The 24,163-nt window shown below is 39.3% G+C and overlaps 1 long non-coding RNA gene across 3 annotated transcripts in view; it reads left to right on the forward strand.

Moving 5' to 3' along the window:
- LOC118549474 (uncharacterized) overlaps nucleotides 1–24,163 on the forward strand; it is a 108,989-nt gene that overhangs the window by 22,722 nt on the left and 62,104 nt on the right. The window lies entirely within an intron of this gene.

The following is a 24,163-nucleotide window of genomic DNA, read 5'->3' on the forward strand; positions in this document are numbered from 1 at the left end:
AAAAATAGGTATACTCTTAATCCCCTTCACCTTATTTCATCCTTCCCCCCACTACCCACCTCCCCTCTGGTAACCATCTGTTTGTTTGTTCTCTATAGTTGAGAGTCTGTTTTTTGGTTTATCTCCCCTTTGTTCATTTGTTTTGTTTCTAAAATTCCACATATGAGTGAAATCATATGGCATTTATCTTTCTCTGACTTATTTTGCTTAGCATTATACTCTCTAACTTCATCCACGTCGCAAAAGGCAAGATTTCAATCTTTTTTATGGCTGAATAATATTCCATTGTGTATATACACCACATCTTTTTTATCCATTCATCAGTTGATGGACACTTGGGCTGCTTCCATAGTTTGGCTATTGTAAATAATACTGCAGTAAACATAGTGGTGCATATATCCTTTTGAATTAGTGTTTTCATATTCTTTGGGCAAATACCCAGTAGTGGAATTACTGGATCATATGGTAATTCTATCTTTAATTTTTTGAGGAGCCTCCATACTGTTTTCCAGAGTGGCTGTACCAGTTTGCATTCCCACCAACAGTGCATGAGGGTCCCATTTACTCCACATCCTTGTGAACACCTGTTGTTTCTTGTGTTTTTTATTTTAGTCATTTAGCAGGTGTGAGGTGATACCTCATTGTAGTTTTGATTTGTATTTCCCTGATGCTGAGTGATGTTGAGCATCTTTTCATGTGTCTGTTGGCCATCTGGATGTCTTCTTTGGAGAAATGACTGTTCATGTCTTCTGCCCATCTTTTAATTATTTGATTTTTGGTGTTGAGTTGTATAGTTCTTTATATATTTTGGATACTAGCCCTTTATCAGAAGCAAAAATAAGCTATTAGGACTACATTACAATATTTGCCGAATATCTTCTCCTATTTGGTAGTCTGTCTTTTTGTTTTGTTGTTGTTTCCTCTGCCGTGCAGGAACTTTTTTATTGTGATGTGATCCTAATAGTTTATTTTTGCTTTTGTTTTCTTTGCCTGAGCAGACATAGCTAGAAAAATGTTGCTATGGCCAATGTCAGAGAAATTACTGCCTGTGCTGTCTTCTAGGGTTTTTATGGTTTCAGGACTCACTTTAGGTCTTTAATACATTTTGAGTTTATTTTTGTGTATGATGTAAGAAAGTGATCGAGTTTCCTTCTTTTGCATGTTGCTGTCCAGTTTTCCCAGCATCATTTGTGGAAGAAACTGTTTCTCCCATTGCATATTCTTGCCTCCTTGGTCAAAGATTAATTGACCATATAATCATGGGTTTATTTCTGTGCTTTCTATTCTGTTCCATTGATCTATGTGTCTGTTTTTGTGCCAGTTCCGTACTGTTTTCATTATTACAGCTTTGTAGTGTATCTTGAAATCTGGAGTTGTGATACCTCCAGCTTTTTTTTTTTTTTCTTTTTCATGATTGCTTTGGTTATTTGGGGTCTTTTGTGGTTCCATACAAGTTTTAGGATTATTTATTTTAATTCTGTGAAAAATGCTGTTGGTATTTTGATAGGAATTGCATTAAGTCTATAGATTGCTTTGGGTAGTATGGATATTTTAACAACGTTTGTTCTCCCAATCTGTGAACATGGAATGTCTTTCCATTTGCTTTTGTTGTCTTCAATTTCTTTCATCAGTGTTTTATGGTTTTTCAGGGTATAGGTTTTTCACCTCCTTCGTTAAGTTTATTCCTAGGTATTTTATTATTTTGCTGCAATTGTAAATTGGATTGTTTTCTTAATTTCTCTTTCTGCTGCTTCATTATTAGTGTATAGAAATGCAACAGACTTCTGTATATTGATTTTGTATCCTGTGACCTTATTGAATTCATTTATCAGTTCTAGTAGTTTTTTTTGATGAGTCTTTAGGGTTTTCTACTTAAAGTGTCATGTGTTCTGCAAATAGTGAGTTTTACTTCTTCCTTACCAATTTGGATGCTACCTATCTATCTATCATCTATTTATTTATTTCAGTACTATGCTGAATGAAAGTGAGAGTGGATATCCTTTTCTTGTTCCTGACTTATTGAAATGATCATATGGTTCTTATCCTTTCTCTTATTGATGTGATGTATCATGTTGATTGATTTACAAATATTGAACTATCTAAGCATACTGGGAATAAATCCCACTTGATCATGGTGAATGATTTTGTTAATGTATCATTAGATTTGGTTTGCTAGTATTTTGTTGAAGAGTTTTGCAACTATATTCATCAGAGATATTGGCCTGTAGTTTTCTTTTTTTTTTTTTTTTTGTGGTGTCTTTATCTGGTTTTGGTATCAGGGTGATACTAGCCTCATAAAATGAATTTGAGAATAGATATTAACTTTTCTTTAAATATTTGGTAGAATTACCTGTGAAGCCATCTGGTCCTGGACTTTTTTTTTTTTTAAGATTTTATTTATTTATTTGTCAGAGCGAGCGAGAGAGAGAGCAAGCATAAGCAGGGAGAGTGGCAGGCAGAGGGAGAAGCAGGCTCCCTGCTGAGCAAGGAGCCCAACGCGAGACTTGATCCCAGGACCCCGGGATCACAACCCAAGCCAAAGGCAGACGCCTAGCCAACTGAGCCACCCAGGTGTCCTTGGTCCTGGACTTTTGTTTGTTGGGCGTTTTTTTGATTACTGATTGACTTTCATTGCTGATAATTCATCTGCTTAAATTTTCTATTTCTTCCTAATTCAGTTTTGGGAGGTTATAGTTTTCTAGGAATTTATCCATTTCTTGTAGGTTGTCCAATTTGTTGGCATATAATTTTTCATAATACTCTCTTAAAATCCTTTGTATTTCTGTGGTGTTGATTGTTATTTCTCCTCCTTCATTTCTGATTTTGCTTATTTGAGTTCTCTCTCTCTCTCGCTCTCTCTCGATGAGTCTGGCTAGAGGTTTATCAATTTTGTTGATCTTTTCAAAGAACCTGCTCCTGGTTTCATTTATCTGTTCTATTGGTTTTTTAGTTTCTATTTCATTAATTTCTACTCTAATCTTGATTATTTCCTTCCTTCTACGGAAGTTTTGGGCTTTGTTCTTCTTTTTCTAGATCCTTCACGTGTAAGGTTATGTTGTTTATTTGAGACTTTTCTTGCTTCTTGAGGTAGGCCTGTACTGCTAAAACTTCCCACTTAGAACAGCTTTTGTTGCATCCCAAAGATTTTGGACAATTGTTTTCATTTTTGTTTGTCTCCATGTATTTTTTTTATTTCCTCTTTGATTTCATGGTTGAGCCATTCATTGTTTAGTAGCATGTCATTTAACCTCTGTGTATTTGTGTTATTCCACATTTTTTCTTGTGGTTAATTTCTAGTTTCATAGCATTGTGGTCAGAGAAGATGCATGGTATGACTTCAGTCTTTTTGAATTTGTTGAGACTTGTTTTGTGGCCTAATATGTGATCTCTTCTGGAGAATGTTCCAGAACGTTCACTTGAAAAGAATGTGTATTCCAGTTTTAGGATGGAATGATCTGAATATATCTGGTTAAATCCATCTGGTCCAAAGTGTCATTAAAAGTTACTGTTTCCTTGTTGATTTTCTGTTTGGATGATCTGTCCATTATTGTAAGTGGAGTCTTAATGTCCCCTCCTATATTGTATTACTATCAGTTACTTCCATTATGTTTGTTATTAACTGCTTTAAGTATATGGGTCCACCCATGTTGGGTGCAGATATATTTACAATTGTTATATCTTCTTGTTGGATTGTTCCATTTATTATTCTGTTGTGTCCTTGGTCTCTTGTTGCTGTCTTTGTTTTAAAGTCTATTTTGTCTGATACCAGTATTTCTACCCTGGCATTCTTTTCACATTTATTTTCATGATAAATGCTTCTCCATCCTTTCACTTTCAATCTGCGTGCATCTTTAGTCTCTTTGTAGGGAGTGTATAGATGGATCTTGCTTTTTTATCCACTCCGTCACCCTATGTCTTTTGATTGGAGCATTTAGTCAGTTTACATTCAAAGTAATTATTTATAGGTAGGTATTTATTGCCATGTTGTTGCTTGTTTTATGGTTGTTTTTGTAGTTCTTCTCTTCCTTTCTTCCCTGTTCTCTTCTCTCCCGATTAGTTGGCTTTTTAGTAATATACTTGGATTCCTTTCTCCCTATTTTTTTCATATCTACTACTGGTTTTTGATTTGTGGTTACCATTCAGTTTGTATATAAAAATCTTCTACATATAGCAGTCTATACTAAGTTGATGGTCGCTTAAGTTTGAACCCATTCTTTACTCCTCCCCCTGCCAATGTTTTAGGTATATGGTGTCATACTTTACATCCTTTCATTTTGAGTCTTTTGACTGAGTTTTTACAGATATGCTTATTTTTACTGCTTTTGTGCTTTCCTTACCCTTGCTTATAGCCTTTCCTTTCCACTTGAAGAATCTCCTTTAACATTTCTTGTAGGGCTAGTTTATTGGTCATGAATTCCTTTAACTTCCATTTGCCTGGGAAATTCTTTATCTCTCCTTCTATTCTGAATGAAAGCCTTGCTGGATAGAGTATTCTTGGTTGCAGATATTTTCCTTTCAGCACTTTGAATATATTTTGCCAATCCCTTCTGGCCTGCAAAATGTCTGCTAAAAAATCAGATGATAGCCTTAAGGAGTTTCCCTTGTATGTAACTGTTTTCTTTTCTATTTCTGATTAAAAACTCTCTTTATCATTATTTTTTGCTATTTTCATTACTCTGTGTCTTGGTGTGGACTTCCTTGGGTTGATTTTGTTGGGGGCACTCTGTTCCTCCTGGATCTGGATTTCTGTTTCCCTCCGGGTTTGGGAAATTTTCAGCTATTATTTCTTCAAATAAATTTTCTGCCCCCATTTTCTTTCTTCCTTCTAGGATCCCTATAAGGCAAATGTTATTATGCTTGATGGTGTCACTGAGTTCTCTAAGGCTATTTTTGCTTTTTATAATTCTGTCTCCTCTCAACGTGATTTCTTCCATTGTTCTGTCTTCCATGTCACTCATCTGTTTTTCTGGCTCTAGTCTACTATTTATTCCACCTCATATATATATACATAATACATGTATTATGTATATATATGTATATATATACATTTTTGAAGATTTTATTTATTTGAGAGGGAGAGAGAGAAAGAGAATGTGAGTGGGGGGAGGAGCCGAGGGAGAGGGACAAGCAGACTGTGCTGAGCACAGAGCCCAGTGCAGGGCTTGATCTCACAACCCTAAGATCATGACCTGAGCCAAAACCAAGAGTTGGACGCCTAGCTGACTGAGCCACCCAGGCGCCCCTCCACCTCATATATTTTTAATTTCATTTATTGAGTTCTTCATCTCTGATTGGTTCTTTTTTATGTTTTCGGTCTCTTTTCTCATGTCCAGTGCGTATCTTCATGATCATTACTTTAAATTCTTGATCAGGCATATTATGTATGTCCATTTCACTTAGGTCTCTTGCTGTGATTTTGTCCTTTTCTTTCATTTGGGACATATGAAGATGTCTCCTCATTTTGTTTCTGTCTCTGTGTCATAGGAAAGTCAGCTATGTCTCCTGCTCTTGAAAGTTAGTGGCCTTATGAAGAAGAGGCCCTGTAGTGTCCTGTAGCCCAGTGCCCCCTGTTCACCAGAAACTGGTTCTTCAGGGGTGTCTCCTATGTGTGTTGCATGCACCTTACTCTTGTGGCTTGGCCACGTTTTCCTTCAGTCTACTCCTCTGTGATGGCTCTCTTTTCCTGTTGTGTGCAGTGTTTGGTCTCTGTGGTGTTAGTGGGCCAGACTACAACTGCCTTGAGCTTGAGTTGAGTCAGAGCAGGCGTTTGCCAGAGATGCAGTAGTACCAAAGTTCAGGGCACTTTCCATGTGTTGTCCCTTAAGAAGCTTTCACTGATGCGTGGGGCATGCAGCCAGACTAGATGTCTGCCTCCAACATAGTGCCGAGGCAACAGTCGGACTTTTGTGTGTGCTCATCTTCCCCTCTTTCCGGGGAAGGAGTCACTTTGGAGTGGTGCCAGCCGCTGTTGGGGCTGCTTGCACACTGCCAGGCCTATGGCATCACCCTGGATGGGCTCCAGGCAAACAGTATCGGAAGGCTCGGATTTGCCTTGTGGGCGGGGGAGCAGGGTGGCAAGTGTGGTGGTGTTAGCAAGGCTTGTGTGCTTCTTGTCCTCTGTAGGAAGGGCACTTGCAACACTGGGCCTGAGATAGGACTGGCTGCAGGGGTCACATCCACCAAACGGCAGGGGCAGTACACGTGGTGTTAGCAAATTAGGCTGCGAGTATAGGCATTGCACTGGTTCCCACAGGTGGCCCTGTGTTTATGCTGGGGGGTTGGGGAGGGAAATGATGCTTGCCAGCTCCTTTGTTCCCGGAGGAGCCTCCCAGCCATCTCTGTCTCTCTGGGGACATGCTCTGAGATTAGTAAGTAACCCTTCCGTATGTCCCAGGTGTTTTTGAAACTGCTGCTTATAATCTTCATCTCCATAGGGCTGTTTGTTGTGTTGTTTCTTTAAGGGTGGGGACTCAGTTTTCTATCCATTTTCCCAATCCTCCCAGAGCCAAGCCCACTGATTTTTAAAATTCCAGGGTTTGGGTGATGGGTATTAAGGAAGGCACTTGTTATAATGAGCACTGGGTGTTGTTATCTAAGTGATGAATCACTAAATTCTACTCCTGAAACCAATATTACACTATATATTAACTAATTAGAATTTAAATAAAACTTTGGAAAGTTGGGGCGCCTGGGTGACTCAGTCGGTTAAGCATCTGCCTTCGGCTCAGGTCATGATCCCAGGGTCCTGGAATTGAGCCCCGAGTAGGGCTCCCTGCATAGCCGGGAGCCTGCTTCTCTCTCTGCCTGCAGCTCTCCCTGCTTGTGCTCTCTCTCTCTCTCTCTCTCTGACAAATAAATAAATAAAAATTTTAAAAAATTTGGAAAGAAAAAAATAAAATGAAATTCCTGGGTTTAAGTCCTACTGGTTGTAAGAACTCGTGAAAATTCATCCCCTCTTATTTTCAAAGCCAGATGTTATGGGGACTCATCTTCCTTGTGTGGGCTCCCCTGTGTAAGGATCTGTTTCTCTCCCCTCCCTGCCTGTGGGTCCCCCACCCCCAACAGACAGTCCTGTGGTCTGTTTAACTCCCCACTGCATCTCTGCCCTTCCTGCCTTCTTTGATGTGGCCTCTTCTGTCTTTAGTTGTGAAGTTTGTTCTGCCAATCTTCGGGTCATTTTCTGGGTTATTATACTGATGTGAGTGTTGATCTCTTTGTATCTGTGGGAGGAGGTGAGCTTAGTGTCCTCATACTCTGTCATCTTCCCTGGAAGTCCATTCCATAATCTTTTAAAGAAATGTAGCTATAAATGTATAATTCTCTCTTTAAAAAGATTAAATTTGTCTTTACTTACCCACATAATTTTCTTGTGTTCATTCCTTTCTTCAGCTCTGAGCTTCCATCTGGTATCATTTCCCTGTAGCCTGAATTACTCTTTTAGTGTTTATTGCAATGCAGCTCTTCTGGAGATGAAATCTCTCCTCTTTTGTCTATCTTAAAATGTATTTTTCATTTGTTTTTGAGTGATATATTTTGCTGCATATAGAATTCTAGGTTATCTTTTTTTCTTCTTCAAGCACTTAAACACTTTCCATTGTCTTCTGGACCACCTGGTCAGCAGTAATTCTCACTGTTGTTTCCCTGTATGTAATATATGTGGCTGCTTTTAAATTTTATCTTGGTTTTCAGCAGTTTGAGTCTGATGTGCCTAGGTGTACTGGGTACTCTGTGTGTGTGTGTGCATGCATGTGTGTGTACACACACTTATGTTGCTTGGAGTTTGCTAATTAACATCCTTCAACAATTTTGGAAAACTCTCAGCCATTGTCTCTTCAACAATTTCTTCTACCCCATTCTCTCTTTTTCCTGGTATTTGAATTACATATATGTATCTCATAGATCTCAGATACTTCATTGCATTTTCTGTCTTTCTAATTTTTGTGTTTTGGTTTATATAATTTCTACTCTCTTTGTTATAGATCATTTTCTTCCTCTGTGCCCAGGCTGCTTCTGATCCTATTGAATGAATTCTTCACTTAGGATATTTTCCATTTCTAGCACTTCCATTTCCTCATTTTTATCATTTCAGTCTTTCTGCTGACATTCGCCATATGTTTGTGAATGTTGTCTAGCTTTCCTATTAGATCCTCTAACATTTTCATGGTTATTTTAGAGTCCCTGTCTCATAATTCCAATGGCCAATCCATCTCTTGGTCTGCTTCTTCCCTCTCATGATCATGAGTTGCATTTTCTTCTTTGTATGTCTCATAGTTTTAATTGTACATTGCACACAGTGTATAAAAGAATAGTAGAGGTTAAAGGAAATAGTATTTTCCCTGGAAAATTAATCAGCCCTTCTTCTGTCAGAATGCCTAGAATCCCTAGCTCTATAGAGGCACCAAGTAAGTACCAATAAGACCTCAGAAATTTCTTTGTTAATTTACAGACTAGACACCAGCTTTTTGAACCATGAGAGATCTCTCTCTGCTTCACAGCCTATTTTCTAGCTTTTTGAGTCACTAGAAATTTCTGTTGGCTCTTCAGTTCCATCCTTATGTTTATATACCCAAGGAGAGCTCTCTCTGTTCTACTATTCTGCTTTCAGTCTTTGGAATTTCCTGCTTTGCCCTCAGTAAAAGCCCAGAGTGCCTGAGAGAGATTTCTCTCCTCTTTCTGCCTTGCTCTTACACTTCACTGAGCATTATATTTACTTGGGAGAGGTCTGAGCACCTTATATGGGATCACTCTGAGCTCTTCTGCTCTTCTCTCAGCCTTTAGCATGTTATCCACGTGCCCTCTGTGAGGGCCTATGGTAAATAGCAGGCAGGTGCACACTCTGTGGTTGGGGCTCCTTGGGGTTCTAGTTCATCATGCTAGTTTACATGTAGTCATTAAGAATTCATTAAAACGTGGCTGGCTTCTCCTTATCACCTACTATGATGAATCTTTCATCTTTCAGTGTCTCCACTAGGATGAAAACAACTATAGTTTTCTACTCTTAAAGGAAGGACTCTTTACTTTCTTTTCATTTAGTTAGATTTATTTTCTGTCCTCAGGTCTCTGTTGGGTTTAAAAACTATGGTTTTGTAGCTTATCTGGTTTGTAATAATTAGGGTAGCACCAGCAATCTTTCGTGATTCGAAGTTGGAAGGTCTGGATTTTGCATTTTAATGGCCTCTAATCGACAGGAGGCAAAGTCTGGATCCAAAGAAGGGTAGGAAGTAGAATCCAAGATTCTAGTATAAGCCAGAACTCTAGAAAGGGTTGATGTAGAAACTAACCACTCAAAGGGAAACTTATCTGTTTAGGTTGGTTCTAGAATGAGTAGGAAAAGAAAAAAAGAATCTACTTTGGAATTTTGAACCATAAGCCCACACTCATGCTGTTTTGGGGACAAAATTCATGCTAACTATGTGGTCTGAATACTATCAAGCCAGATTTCATTTTAAAGTAGCTATAGATTGGTATCGTCCCTATGCTCCTGGCCTGGCAGGAGCAAAGCAAATCTTCCCTGTATGATTGATGAGTGGGTTTCAGCTCTTTCTGTACCTAGAATAGTCATGACTCATGGTCCTGAAGCATATAGCAGCTCCAAAGCATTAGATACTAAACATACTAATGTTTTTGTCCTTTATGCATCCACTGGGCCCTCTCACTATTTTATTAAAGAACAGACTCAGGTGTGCTCTGAGAGGAGAGAAAGTAGATCTGCATCCAGTGATTCCTTAAGCTTGATGGCAGGCTGCATACCAAGATAGGATACCCTGCCAGTTTTATGAATGTCTTCAACATTGACAAGAGTGGTGAGGATTTCCATCTAATCTGTGACCCAAGGGTCACTTTGCTGTTCATCATTATGCCTGAGGAGGCCAAGTAGAAGTTCTGTGACATGAGAAAGATCTTTGTGGGCACCACCCAGATTGACAATCCTCTAGATTGATTTGGAGCTTGGCCAAATCAATTAGGCATTCCATCAAGTTTTGCTAGTCTGTGTATGTTGGCTGAATGTGCTAACGTGGGCCACAGAGAGAGAGCAAGACAAGCTGCTCTTGATGGGTCTCATGTGAAAGATGGCAGTAGCTTTGCCACCAGGCTTTCCAAAATACTCATCTTTGGAGAAGACGACAAACCATGGATTTCCCTGCCCAAAAGAAGGAGTAATTGCCCCACCATTGCTCAAGACAGACAGAGACTGTTATTCAGACAGAGCAATGGGTGAAATGATTTCCAGATCAGAGAAATTGAGATCTCCTTGCAGTTAATTAAGGATATACTAGCAGGGGTGGGAGTGGGGGTAGGGGGCACAAAACATTATTTTGAGAAAACTGCCGCCTAGGGAACAGGCACTCACAATTTTTTCTTAATTACTAAAGCACATGAAGAAACAAGCCCGAGTAAATGAAAATCAGCAGGAAAAACAAACAAAAAAACCCCTGAAGGGTCAGACTCCCAAGACTGATATTGGAATTATTAGATACAGATTACATATCAACAATGTTTAGTCTGTCTAAATTTTAGCTGCATAATGAAAATGAGAATCTTAAAAGTCACAGTACTGAATGAAAAACAAGTCTAAAATTGGTAACACAGATAAACAAATTTTAGTCTGTTCGTACAGCACCATATCATAGAGCAGTTTGAAAAAAATGCACTGGGGCTATCTATACATACCAACGTGGATGAATCTCAGAAGTAGAATGAAGAGTGAGAAAAGCATTTGAAAATACATATAATAATTCTTTTAGATAAGTTTCAAAACCTAGAAAAATTAAACCTATTGTTTAGTGATACATCATATATTGTAAAACTATTAAAGGTATCTGCTAATTTATAATTCAGAATATTGGCCTCATATGGATGGAAGGAAAGGGAGAAGATCAGAAAGGGAGCTCAGTTAGCTTAAAAGATTTATTGGGTTAAGTTTTATTTCTTAAGACAGGAGGTTTAACACACAGGTGTTTGTTTTTATTAACATTATTTAAGTATGTGAGTATATTTTATTCATTATTTTGTATGAATGGTTTACTTTTTAAAACTCAAATCTTGTTTTAAGATCAGTGATCTAAATCTTTATTGGGACGATTTCACTGACTGTAGAACTGCTTTTTCTCTGAAGACAAAATATCAAATAGGTCCATCTAGTGGTGGATTGCAGAATCTCAAACAGGGACACTCCAGCTTACAGGAATACATGAGGATGTAAGGCTTTCGCTCAAAAATAGCACCTTCAACAAATAATTCAGTTAAAAAATGGGCAGAAGACATGAATAGACATTTCTGAAAAGAAGACATCCAGATGACTAACACACACATGAAAAATGCTTAACATCACTCATCAGGGAAATACAAATCAAAACTACAATGAGATATCACCTCACACCTGTCAGAATGGCTAAAATTAACAACACAGGAGACAACAGGTATTGGTGAGGATGCAGAGAAAGGGGAACCCTCCTACACTGTGGGTGGAATGCAAACTGATGTAGCCACTCTAGAAAACAGCATAGATGTTCCTCAATAAGTTAAAAATAGAGCTACCCTACAATCCAGCAATTGCACTACTATGTATTTACCCAAAGAATACAAAATACTGATTCGAAGGGATACCTGGACCCTGATGTTTATAGCAGCATTATCAACAATAGCCAAATTATAGAAAGAGCCCAAATGTGCATCAACTGATAAATGGATAAAGAAGGTGTAGTAAATATATACAATGGAATATTACCCATCCATAAAAAATGAAATCTTGCCATTTGCAATGCCGTGGATGGAGTTGAGAGTATTATACCAAGTGAAATAAGTGAGAGAAAGATAGATACCAGATGATTTCACTCATATATGGAATTTAAGAAACAAAACAGATGAACATGGGGCAGGGGGAGAGAGAGGCAAATGGGAAAACAGTCTCTTAACTATAGGGAACAAACAGGTTTACTGGAGAGGAGGTGGCTGGGGGGTGGGCTAAACGGGTGATGTACATTAAGGAGGGCACTTGTGATGAGCACTGGGTGTTGTATGGAAGTGATGAATCACTAGACTGTACATCTGAAACATACACTGTATGTTAACTACCTGGAATTTAAATAAAAACTTGAAAAAAATAGCCATGAGTACAAATAGAAAAAAAAAAAAATCATGAATCAAGTGACGAACTCTTTGTTTTCAGAAGCATGGTAAAACTTTCAGTTTCTCTCTAACTTGTTGAAAGATTAAAAATCAACTTTAGGCAATTTGTGGGGCTCCATCCTCCCATCTGCATCACTTTGATCCCTCATTGGCAGATTTTTCCCCTTAGTTCCCAGTGCTGTGGCCCTTTCCTCCAGACCTTCTGTTCTTTATTGCATCTTCCTTGCCTGAGCATTGGAGAACTCCTTCCCACCCCATTTTTTTGCCTAAGCTCAAATGTTGCCCTCACCTCTACTTTAAGGTCATGAGATATATTCCTGCAGCTATTCAAGATTCAGGACACTCTATATGTGTGAATAAATTCTCAAATGAAAATGCACAGAGGACAGAACTGTTTGCAGCACATGTTCCCATTTTTTAAAAGATTTATTTATTTATTTGAGAGAGAGAGAGAGAGTACACAAGCAGGTGGAGAGGCAGAGGGAGAGGGAAAAGCAGTCTCACCACTGAGCAGGGAGCCCAACGTGAGGCTGGATCCCAGGATCCTGAGATCATGACCTGAGTCGAAGGCAGACGCTTAATGGACTGAGCCTCCCAGGCGATCCCCCCATTTGTATTTTTTAAAAAGATACATATGTATTTTCATATATAGAAACTATCTGGGGAAGAACACACAAGAAACTGATAACCTAGGCCTTTGGGGTGGTGGGGGGAGGACTCTGGGGAAATTGAGAAAGAGACTTTGTTTTTCTTTTACTGTCTGTTGATGTTGATTGAGTTTTTTTGCAATGTGCATATATTACTTCCTCATACAAATTTTAAAGGGAGGAAATGCTATGTATTCTATACATGTAGATGCTATGACACTGATAAACTTCCTACAGATAAAATACATTGATACTGTCTAACGGATTTTATTTATATCTTCTGCACTGGATATATTTGTGTAAACATGTATATATTCATGCACTGTGGCTGGAGTGTAAGACAGACTTGGGTTGTGAGGGGAATGGTCTTGCTTGGATTGAAGGGCTCTCTCTTGTGTGTCTTTGGACATATTCATTGCATTTAATATTTAGCTGTGACTTTTAGCTTAGAATGATTTATCTTACAATCTTTTTTTTTCCAATTAGGTCAAAAAAATTAGTTTACACTTTTTATTTACGTTTGAGGCTTGATACTTTATCAACTGCGTGAGATCTAACAGCAAACTCAGACTGGCACATAATCTTTGCAAAGATCTTATTTTAGACACTAACTGGAAGACACACCATAATTCCTTTTATCTTCGCGAACTCCAAAATGAAGGTACAATCAAGTATCACCAGTGAAAATGCAAGTGTTTCTGAGCAAATATTTTGTAGTGGGTGGAGTGCTTGATTCTTCAACACTCAGTCTCCCCTTCCCATTGTATGGCAGCAGTAAGCTTTGAGGAACTTCCCTGAGCTCCACTGATAGGCCCGGTTAGGAAGCCAGTGATTGTCTCAAGGACCTAGCCCTACCATTGTTTGGGGGAAAGGTAAATTGGCCCCCAAAGACTGAAGATAAAGACCTCCTTTTGGTGGCTTAGGGAGAGGCAATTTCTCTCCTCTGCTGGCTGTAAACAAAGGCCTAAGCAGGCCTCACTTAACTGGCAACTGTCTACAGCCTGGAGGGGAAACAGTCATGGATGGATACAGATCCTATGGTTATAGAGCAAAGAGAGGGAAAGAAGCTATATTCTTGATGACACGAGCCCCTCAACCAACCCTGGAGCCTGCCCCATCTCTGGACTTCATGTAAAAGCCAGCTGGTCAGTTTTCTATTGTTTGAGTCAGATTGCTTTGGTTGTTTTTTCCTATTCCAATTGAAAGCATCCTGATGCGTATTTCAGTAGAACAGTTAAGAAAAACCCTCAGTAAGTAAATGACACAGTACCAAGGCTAGATTTTGAGTACCATTCTCCTGTTGAATTACTTGAATATTTTAATTATAAAAGCACAAATATATTTCAGAGCATGGGTATTTATATGAAGGATTGGATTGTACATTCTCCCACTAGCATGGTGGAGTGTCTTCCAGCCGCCAGAACCATGAGAACTAAAGGTCTGCTGTTGGAGCCGCCCAGCCTGTGGTATATTGTTAGAGCAGTCCGAACAGACTAAGACACCCCACCGTGCATGGGTGCCAGCAGGGTCAAGTTCTTGGTGAGGCCCTCTTCCTGGTTTACAATGGCCACCTTCGTTATTGCATCCTCACATGGCAGACAGACATCATTTCTTTCATGGCTCTTTTTATAAGAGCACTGATCTCCTTCACGAGGGCTCCACCCTCATGACCTTATTATTTCCCACGGTCCTACCTCCCAATCTCATTACGTTTGGGATTAGGACTTCAACATAGGAATTTTGGGTAGTCCTAGACTTCCAGTGCATAGCATGGAGTGTAACATGGATAGTATTAAACGTTAAACCAGATATTCTATCGTGAGAGAGAAAGAACCCTAGATTAACCATTTAAGCCAAATCCGCACATGCTTAGGTGTTCTAACAAAACAATTATAACATAATGCCATATTATTCTATAAAAAAATACCATAAACTGGATGGCTTATAAACAACAAATATTTATGCCTGACAGTTCTGGAGGCTAGGAAGTCCAAGGTCAAGGTACCGGCAGATTTAGTATCTGGTGAGTCCCCTCTTCCTGGTTCATAGATGGCCATCGTTTTGGTTTTTGTTTGGTTTTCCCTATGTTCTCGTATGGAGAAAGAGGTAAGGGAGCTCTCTGGGGCCTCTTTTATAAGGGCACTAATTCCATTCACAAGAGCTCCACCCTCAAGACCTGTTCACCTCCCAAAGGCCCCTCCTTTTCATATCCTTACATTAGGGTTCAGCATATGAATTTTGGATGTATTTAGTCCATAGCAGTAGGGCACTAGAGAAAGAAGGATGTCATGGAACTTTTCCAAATTGTAATAAAGTCCGTTTTAGATCAGGTTTTAGGAATTCAGTGTGTCCTGATGCTTAACCTAGAAATCAGCTCTGTGATTCAGAAGCTCCACATAAGTTGGCTGGTTTTTCATCCATTTATCTAGCCACTCAAGTGATTGTAGATTATAAACTCCTAATTCAGCTGCTTTCATGGTTTTAGATACATTCAAGCTTTCTGTTTGCCTTTGAGTCAGTTTTAACAAATACCATTTGTATCTGTAGGAAATGGTCCATTTTGTCTGCATTTTCTAACTTAATGGCAGAAAAGTTGTTCACAGTGTTCTCTTATTTTTAAAATCTCCGCAGGACGTGTTATGACCCCTTTTCTCTTCTAACAATTTTGAATTTTTTCCTTGTCTTTTTCTTTACCAGTCATGTCAGGGCTTTTATTTTCTTCCATTTTAGTAGTCTTTCTAAGCAACTATCTTGATGGTGTTAAATAATCTTAAAAAAGAGTAAAGAAAAAGGAATATTTCTTCCACACATTAGAACGTATTTTAAACCTAGGACTGATACAAAAACAGAAACTTCCAAGAGTATGACAGTGTAGAAAATCTATTAATATATGAAATTACACATGAAATTTAATCTATAATGAGTGTCATAAATGAGATTAATGTGTGTACATGTTTGTGTACGTATATGCATATACTTTATAAACCTCATCAATAAAGTACACGAACAATTCATTCACACAGAAGGAATATCAACTCATAACATTTTAAAATCTAATATTGTCAATCATAACACAAATCCAAATGGTAATAAAATACCATTTACACCTAATGAGAGAAAAAGTAAAAAAGTAAGTGTAATATCCTAATTTACATACGTCTTCAAGATAATGGGTTAGCTCAACATTTGTAAGAATGTTAATTCATTTTGGATCCCTGTTTGACAATAGGCATTAGAACCCATAGAAATAATATCCACATCTATTGTTCTAATGAAGCACATAAGGATTTATCTTAAAATAATTCAAAAGATAAAACTATATTCATGACGATGTTTAATGCAGCATTAATCATAAAATTGAAAATGGGGGGCAAAACCTCTAAATGTTCAATAGAGGGAGTGGTTAGGAAAAGCATCATCTATAAACCGGGTTAAACATGTGCTTCTTAAAAACTACAAATGTAGAGCTTGATGTGTATGTATCACCATTTATTGAGCACTTGCTATGAAGCAGGAAGCAGATAGTTGATATAGATTACCTCTAAATCTCATAATCCCTCTGTAAATTAAGTACACTTCGTTCTCAGTTTAAAGGTTCTAGGCCCGGTGCTCTATGACGTTAAGTCACTTGTTCAGGCTTGGTCCCATGCCAGTGCGGTGCCTGCCACTCCCAGGGCCCAGTGAAGGGGGAAGAGGCCCTGCTCACAGTCCCTACCATGTGATTTCTGCACCTGTACGCCACCACCCTTCCTACTGCCATCAGGGTTCGGGTCTTGCCCAAGGGCAGCCAACCCGAGGTCAGGCTAGTATTTTGTGATATGGTCCGTCACGGAATGTTCTGCTAGAGAGGAGAGGCATTATATCCGTTCTTGCTCTTTGTTTACTTTTAGGAATAATGAGCCAATCAGGCAGTTGTTGGGAACTGAAACTAGGAGAATGTGAGAAGGCTTAGAGGGCATTTGAAACTGGGTGCTGGGTCACCCATGCCAGAAAGACTTGGTGGGTTCAAATGGCGCAGAAAAAAACTAATCAAAATATGAAGTAAAGGGAAATGGTCATCAACCACACTAAATTCTGCAAACAGTGCCTACACCTATAAAATCACGCTCATTATGTAGTCTAGTCCCTTCACAATCTTGTCGCTTCTCCAGGCTCATCTCTTAACTCCAGCTAGGTCAGACAACTCATGCGTCTATAAGCACACTGTGCTGGTTATCAGGTTATTGCTTCTCAGCTCCAGATTCACCCTTTGCCTGAATTAGTAAGTACTCTGTGCAGTCCTCTCCCTAGAATGCATTTTCGTTTGCCTAGCTTATTCCTTTGCATCTTCCAAGACTTTGTTCAAGAGAAACTTACTCTAAAAAGTTTTCCATGATCTTCTCCATCACACTGAATCCACCTGAGCACAACTCCATGGAGACCCTCTTGGCTGTAAAGGCTTTATATCAGGAGAAGCTCATTTGAGTAATGATCAGATGTGCAATAAGCAGAAAACAGAAGAGAGGATTAAGTAGCAGCTGTTACAAGGACTGACTCAGGAATGAACATATCAGCCCCTAAAAGTGCTTCCTCAAGAGAGGGAGGCAGACATATGAGTTATAATGGTTTACACATCCTTATTTTACCTCCTGAGTTAAGGTAGATATATAGTATATATGGACATATGTATTGTATGATGTATATATAAAATACTAATTATTATACTTCAATATATATGTATATAATTGAAAGCCTTAAGTGGACAGACTTTTTTTTTTTAAATCCATTTGTAACTGGGGCAAAACTGATCTGGCTCTAAATTAATGAGAATGACACACTATAATAGCAATTTGTGTTACAAACTGTTCTTGAGGCAACCATCTGTACTACACAAATAAATTTGCCTCTGAAACTGCAAGACAACACTTTCCCAGAGTCCTAAGAGAATCCAGATGCAAATTTGCCTGGCTTGCTGCCTTTGCTATATCTCTTTGGCTCACCACTTTGTGAGCAAATTTATATAGAAAATTTACAAAGCTGGCTCAGGACTCTAGTGTGAGGCAGAAACATAATAACAGCAATTTGTATTTATGAAAGTAGAATATTTGTCCTAAATGATCATATCATTTCAAAATATGCTCTCATTCATTTACACCATATTATCAAAAGCTGAGAAGGCTTAAATAAATATTTTAAAGTGATTTAAAGTAAGGGGTCTTTTCAACAGTCTACAGTAGTTTGAACGAGACATGGGTGTTGTAATTTGTATGTTCCTTAGGGAATGTTCCTATGGAGTAGTTCTTTCAACCCAGAAATTTTCTCACCAACTGATTGTTTGAAGTCCCATAAGGTTTTATTTCTTCATCTATTATGCCTATGATCTACCAAACACTGAGCTCAGAACTAGAAATAAGCGAAATCATAAAACCCAAACTTTGGAACACATAAAACTTACAGCTTAATTATTCTTTTCTTCCCCCAACTTTATGGAGATATAATTACATAGAACATATATAAATTTAAGGTGTACAATTGTGATGGTTTGATAGGTATATCTATTGTGAACCACAGAAATGTTGGATGAACACATCCTTTACCTCACATAATTACCATTGTTGTTGTTAACCTAAGAACACTCCAAATCTACTCTTATGGCACCTTTTAATATTCAGTATGGTATTGTTAACCATGGTCACCATGCTGTGCATTAGGTTCCTGGAACGTATTCCTTGTATAACTTGGAAGTTTGCACTCTGACCATCATCTCCTCAATTCCCCACCTCCAGTCCCTGGCAACCAAGGTTCTACTCTTTGCTTCTGTGAGTTCACCTTTTTAAAATTCTACATTTAAGAGGAGATCATATAGTATTTGTCTTTCTCTTTCTGTCTGACTTAATTCATTTAGCATAATGCATCAAGGTCCATCCATGTTGTTACAATGGCAGGATTTCCTTCTTTTTAAAGGCTGAATAAACATTCTGTTGTGTGTTTGTGTGTGTATATGTGTGTGTATATATAGTATATATATAATTTATTAATCTGTCGATGGACACTTTGGTTGTTTTCATGTCCTGGCTATTGTGAATGCTACTGCAGTGAACACAGGGGTGCAGATACCTCTCGAGACAGTGATTTCATTTCCTTTGAATATATAGCCAGAAGTGAAATTGTTGGATCGTGTGATAGTTAGAGTTAAAAAAAATTTTTTCCCATTTTTGATTTTTGGAGTAATCTCTACAGTTTTCCACAGTGGTTGACACCAGGTTACATTCCCATCAACAATGCTTAAGGGCTCCCTCTTCTTCACATTCTTGCCAACACTTCTTATCTCTTGTCTTTTTGATGCTAGCCATTGTAACAGGTGTGAAGTGGTTTCTCATTGTGGTTTTGATTTGAATTTCCCTGATGACTAGTGAGGCTGAGCACCTTTTCATGTACCTGCTGGCCATTTGTATGTCGTCTGTGGAACAATGTCTATTCAGGTCCTTTGCCCATTTTTTAATTGGATTGTGTGTGTGTGTGTGTCTTTTGTTTTGCAATTAAGTTGTATGATGTTTTATATTTTAGATACTAACTCCTTGTTAGGTGGTTTGCAAATATTTTCTCCCATTCCATAGGTTTTCTGTTCATTTTATTCCTTGTTTCTTTTGCTGTGCAGAGCTACTTTATTTTTATTTTTATCATTTTATTTTATCATAGTGTACTCTTAATCCCCATCCTCCCCACCCACCTCACCTCTGGTAGCCATCAGTTTGTTCTCTATAGTTAAGAGTCTGTTTCTTGGTTTGTGTCTGTCTCTTCTTTTTCTTTGCTCATTTGTTTTGTTTCTTAAACTCCACATATGAGTGAAATCATGTGGTATTTGTCTTTCTCTGCTGACTTATTTCACTCAGCATGATACTCTCTAGCTCCGTCCATGTTGTTGCAAATGACAAGATTTCATTCTTTTTTATGGCTGAGAAATATTCCATGGTGTGTGTGCGTGTATCACATCTTCCTTATCCATTCATTTATTGGTGGACAATAATGAATGTAGAAGTGTCCCCACCTCTTCAATTTCTTGGAAGAGTTTGATAGGGATTAATATTAATTCTTTAAATGTTTGATAGAATTCATCCATGAAGCCATCTGGTCATGGGTGTTTCTTTGTTGGGAGGTTTGTTTTGTTTTGTTTTGGTTTGGTTTTTTTAAGTACCATGCCCTTTGTGGAGCCCAACACAGGGCTTGAACCCACGACCCTGAGATCAAGACCTGAGCTGAAATCAAGAGTCAGACACTTAACCAACTGAGCCACCCAGGTGTCCCTGTTGGGAGGTTTTTGATTACTGATTCAGTCTTGCTCAGTATTGGTATGTTCAGATTTTTGATTTCTTCCTGATTCAGTCTTGGTAGGTTGTATGTTTCTAGGAATTTATTTCTTCTAGGTTGTCCAGTTTGTTGGCATAATTGTTCATAATTGCTTCTTAGGATCTTTTGTGTTTCTTTGTATCTGCTGTAATGTCACCTCTTTCATTTATAGTATTATTTGAGTCCTTTTTTGTTGGTAAGTCTAGCCAAAGGTTTATCAATTTTACCATTTCATGACACCAATTCCTAATTTTGTTGATCTTTTCTATTTTTCTGTTTTTTATTTCTGCTCTGATCTTTGTTATTTCCTTTTTTCTGTTAATTTTGGACTCTGGGCTTAGTGTGTTCTTTTTCTGATTCCTTGATGTGTAAAGTTAGGTTGTTTATTTGAGATCTTTCTTTTTTCTTAATTTAGGCATTTATCACTATAAACTCTCAGAACTGTTTTTGCTACATCTCAAGTTTTGTTTCATTGTTTCCTTTTTTTGTTTGGAGATTTTTTATTTCCCTTTTGATTTCTTCTTCACTAGCTGTTCAGAAGTGTGTTGTTTAACTTTCACATGTTTGTGAATTTCCTAGTCTTCCTTTTTTTATTGATTCATTACTTGGTATGATTTCAATATTCTTTAAATTGCTAAGGCTTGTTTTGTGGTCTAGCATATGATCCATCCTAGAGGATGTTCCATGTGCACTTGAGAAGAATGTGTGTTCTGCTGCTGTTGGATGGGATGTTTTGTATATTTGTATATTTCTGTTAGATCCATTTGGTCTAAAATATAGTTCAAGTCCAGTGTTTCCTTATTAATTTTCTGTCTGGATGCTCTTTCCATTGTTAAAAATGGGGTATTGAAGTTCCCTATCATAATTGTATTGTTGTCTATCTCCCTTTATATCTACTGGCATATACTTAATACATTTATATATAAGTTTATGTATATTAACTTTATAGGTTTACTATGTTCCTTTGGTGGTAGCATGTTTCCCTGATTTCTTCACCATCCCTCTAGCCTTGTATTAGATGTCTGTGCATTTGAAGACACAGTCATCTCTTCCAGACTTTATGGACTGATTTTGGTTGGGAAAGACCTTTACCCCTGTTGGTGGGGACATGCCAGAGCATGTTGGAACCCTGGGTCTAGCAGTATAGAGCACCACATGTGGGGACTTGTGATGGTCCAGCTCAGGCTTCTGGGGTCCATGACATCAACAGCTACATGGTTCTAGACAAGGACTGCAGAGGGATTGCAGTGACTACAAGGCATATTGGAGTCCTCAATGGTGCCTCCAGGTCCAGTGGCCAGGGACCAGGGTGAACAGAGCTGGTGACGTGCAGATGCTCGGTTTTGGGGACCAGCTGTAAATGCCTTGTAGCGGCAGGGGTTGGATCAGGCACAGAGGTGGTGGCCAGGGCCAGCGGCATAGTACTGCAGTTAACTGTGGGTGCGCTAGCAGCTGTAGGGGGTCCTGGCCGTCGGCGTGCACCCTGTACTTGCAGACTCACCCTACAGGCACAGGACAGCAGTCTAAGCCAAGGATGGGGGTCAGCCTGGGGGCATGCTCATGCATCATGGGAGGGGCTAGCTGCAGGGGAGCCCCGTGGTGCAGACCAGTGCCAGCGACAGGGCCGGATCCAGGCCCACAAACAGCTGTAAGGGCCCTGGCTTTTGGTGGTCACTGTTGTGGCTGCAGGATCTCTCCAGGGGTGTGCATGTGCTGGCGGAGGCTGGCAGTGGGAATCAGGCCAGGGGCATGTAGGTGCCCAGCTGGGGGGGCTAGTTAGCCCCAGATGTGCACGCAGGGGCGGGGTGTCAGCCACCAGCATCTCGGCTGGCATCTTGTACTCACGCAGCCACAGAGGCCAGGGCGGGCTCCCTACGTAGATCCTAGTTCCGGGAGGGGGGCCAGATTGGGCCCAGAGCAAGGAGGGCATCAGGTAGGCGTTGGCTGTGATGGGGAAAACCTTTGGGGGAAACCCTCAGTGGTGAACTCTGTAGGTTCCACATTGGCTGTGTTGGTCATTGGTTTCTTCAGTGGCAAAAGCTACTGCTGTCCCCTGCGGAACAGTTCACTGGGGACCACAGTCCCTCCTGCTGTGTGGCTGCTACTGGTAGCCCTACTCTTCTTCCTTGCTCCTAGCTACCGCTATATGTCACAGCCTTTTCCGCCTCTGGGTGTGTTGAGACCAAAGTGGGTCCCTTGTGCAGTGCCCCCAAAAGCTAGGGGAGCTTGTCACTCTCCCTGCTCTCCCTTTGCCAGTGAGGGAACTCTTGGTACTGTGCAGTATTGGCCTGGGGGGGTGCCATGATGCAGGCAAAACAATCCTGTTCCTCCTTCCTCTTTTGTGTGGTGGTTCTCAGGTTTTTTTGTTCTGTTGTGGTGCTTGCTGAAGTTTAAGTGGACCCTGAACTCTATCGGAGCTATTTTTTGTTTGTGGATAGCTGTCTAATTGTTGATCTTTGTGGGTGGATGGAGGCTTGGGGTCCCCTACTCTGCCATAGCAGCGATGACACCCAGCTTAATTATTCTTAGCAGTAACTTGGCACCTCTTCTAAAAATCAGATGTTTGCTTTTAGCATGCTTTTTAAAGTATTATAGATTTAATACAGACTTATTTTAAAAATCTGAAAATATAAAAAAGCAAAAGGAAGAATATGAAGCCATCTGCAATCTTAACATTTAGGAATAGCTACTGTTAAAAATTTGGTACATCTTGGGCTGCCTGGGTGCCTCAGTCAGTTGAGCATTCCACTCTTAATTTTGGCTCAGGTCATGATCTCGGGGTCCTGGGATTGAGCCCCATGTCAGGCTCCCTGCTCAGCGGGGAGTCTGCTTGTCTCCCTCTCCCTCTGCCCCTCCCCCTGCTCTCTCTCGAATATAAATAGATAAATCTTTCTTTAATTTTATTTATTTTTAAAGATTTTATTTATTTGAGTGAGAGAGAGAGTATGAGCTGGGAGAGGGCAGAGGCAGAGAGAGAAGCAGACTCCCTGCTGAGCAGGGAACCTGATGTGAGGCTCGATTCCAGGACCCTGAGATCGTGACCTGAGCCGAAGGCAGATGCTTAACAGACTAAACCACCCAGGTGCCGTGGTAAATCTTTTTTTAAAAATTGGTACATCTTGTAGTCTTTTAAAGTACTCACATTAAAATATAAATTTTATGTAGTTTATACAGACCTTGTTTTCCAAATGAAACATAATGTGAATTTTCAAAAGTGGCAAAATACCCTTCACAAACTTTATTTTAATGACTGCATGGTCATTTACACAACCATTAAATATTTTTATACATCTTATTATGTCATTTCCTCATTTCTCGCAGGTTTAAGTACAAACTTGGCAACGCCTCCAAGACTATTATTAAACTTTGCCTTGCCTCATCTCATGCTTTCCTCCTTCACATTCTAGACTAGCTGTACTTAGTTTCCATGTATCATATTCTGTCTCATCTCCTGGACTCTATATATGTGTGTCATTCTAAGACATTTTTATTCTTTTTCCTCCTCATTCCCTCTCTCCACTTCTCCCACTCCTTTTTTCTAGTTAACACCTACCAATCTTTGATGGAGGGAGAGTGTGTGGATAGAAAAATAGAGGGAGGTCTAAGACTAAGTCCTTGATACCTCACTTATAAAAGCAGAGAACCAGGAGAAGGATGAAGAAAAAAAAAGAATGAGAACTGGCCAAAGAGGAAAACCAGGAGAATACAGTATCACAGAAAGTAAGCAAGGAAAAGAAATGTCAAAATGTATAGGCCAACAGAACAGAATAGAGTCCATAAATAGACCCATGTCATATATCGCATATATTGTCAATTGATTTTGACAAAAGAAATAAGGTAACTAAATGAGGGACAAAAATAGTCTTTTCAACAAAGAGGGCTGGAACAACCAGATATCCATATAGAAAGGAAGAACTTTATTTTTTTTAAAAAAGATTTTATTTATTTATTTGACAGAGAGAGATAGCGAGAGCAGGAACACAAGCAGGGGGAGTGGGAGAGGGAGAAGCAGGCTTCCCGCCGAGCAGGGAGCCCGATGTGGGACTCGATCCCAGGACCCT

This window comes from Halichoerus grypus, chromosome 11, assembly GCF_964656455.1.
Source record: "Halichoerus grypus chromosome 11, mHalGry1.hap1.1, whole genome shotgun sequence".
Classification (NCBI taxonomy): domain Eukaryota; kingdom Metazoa; phylum Chordata; class Mammalia; order Carnivora; family Phocidae; genus Halichoerus; species Halichoerus grypus.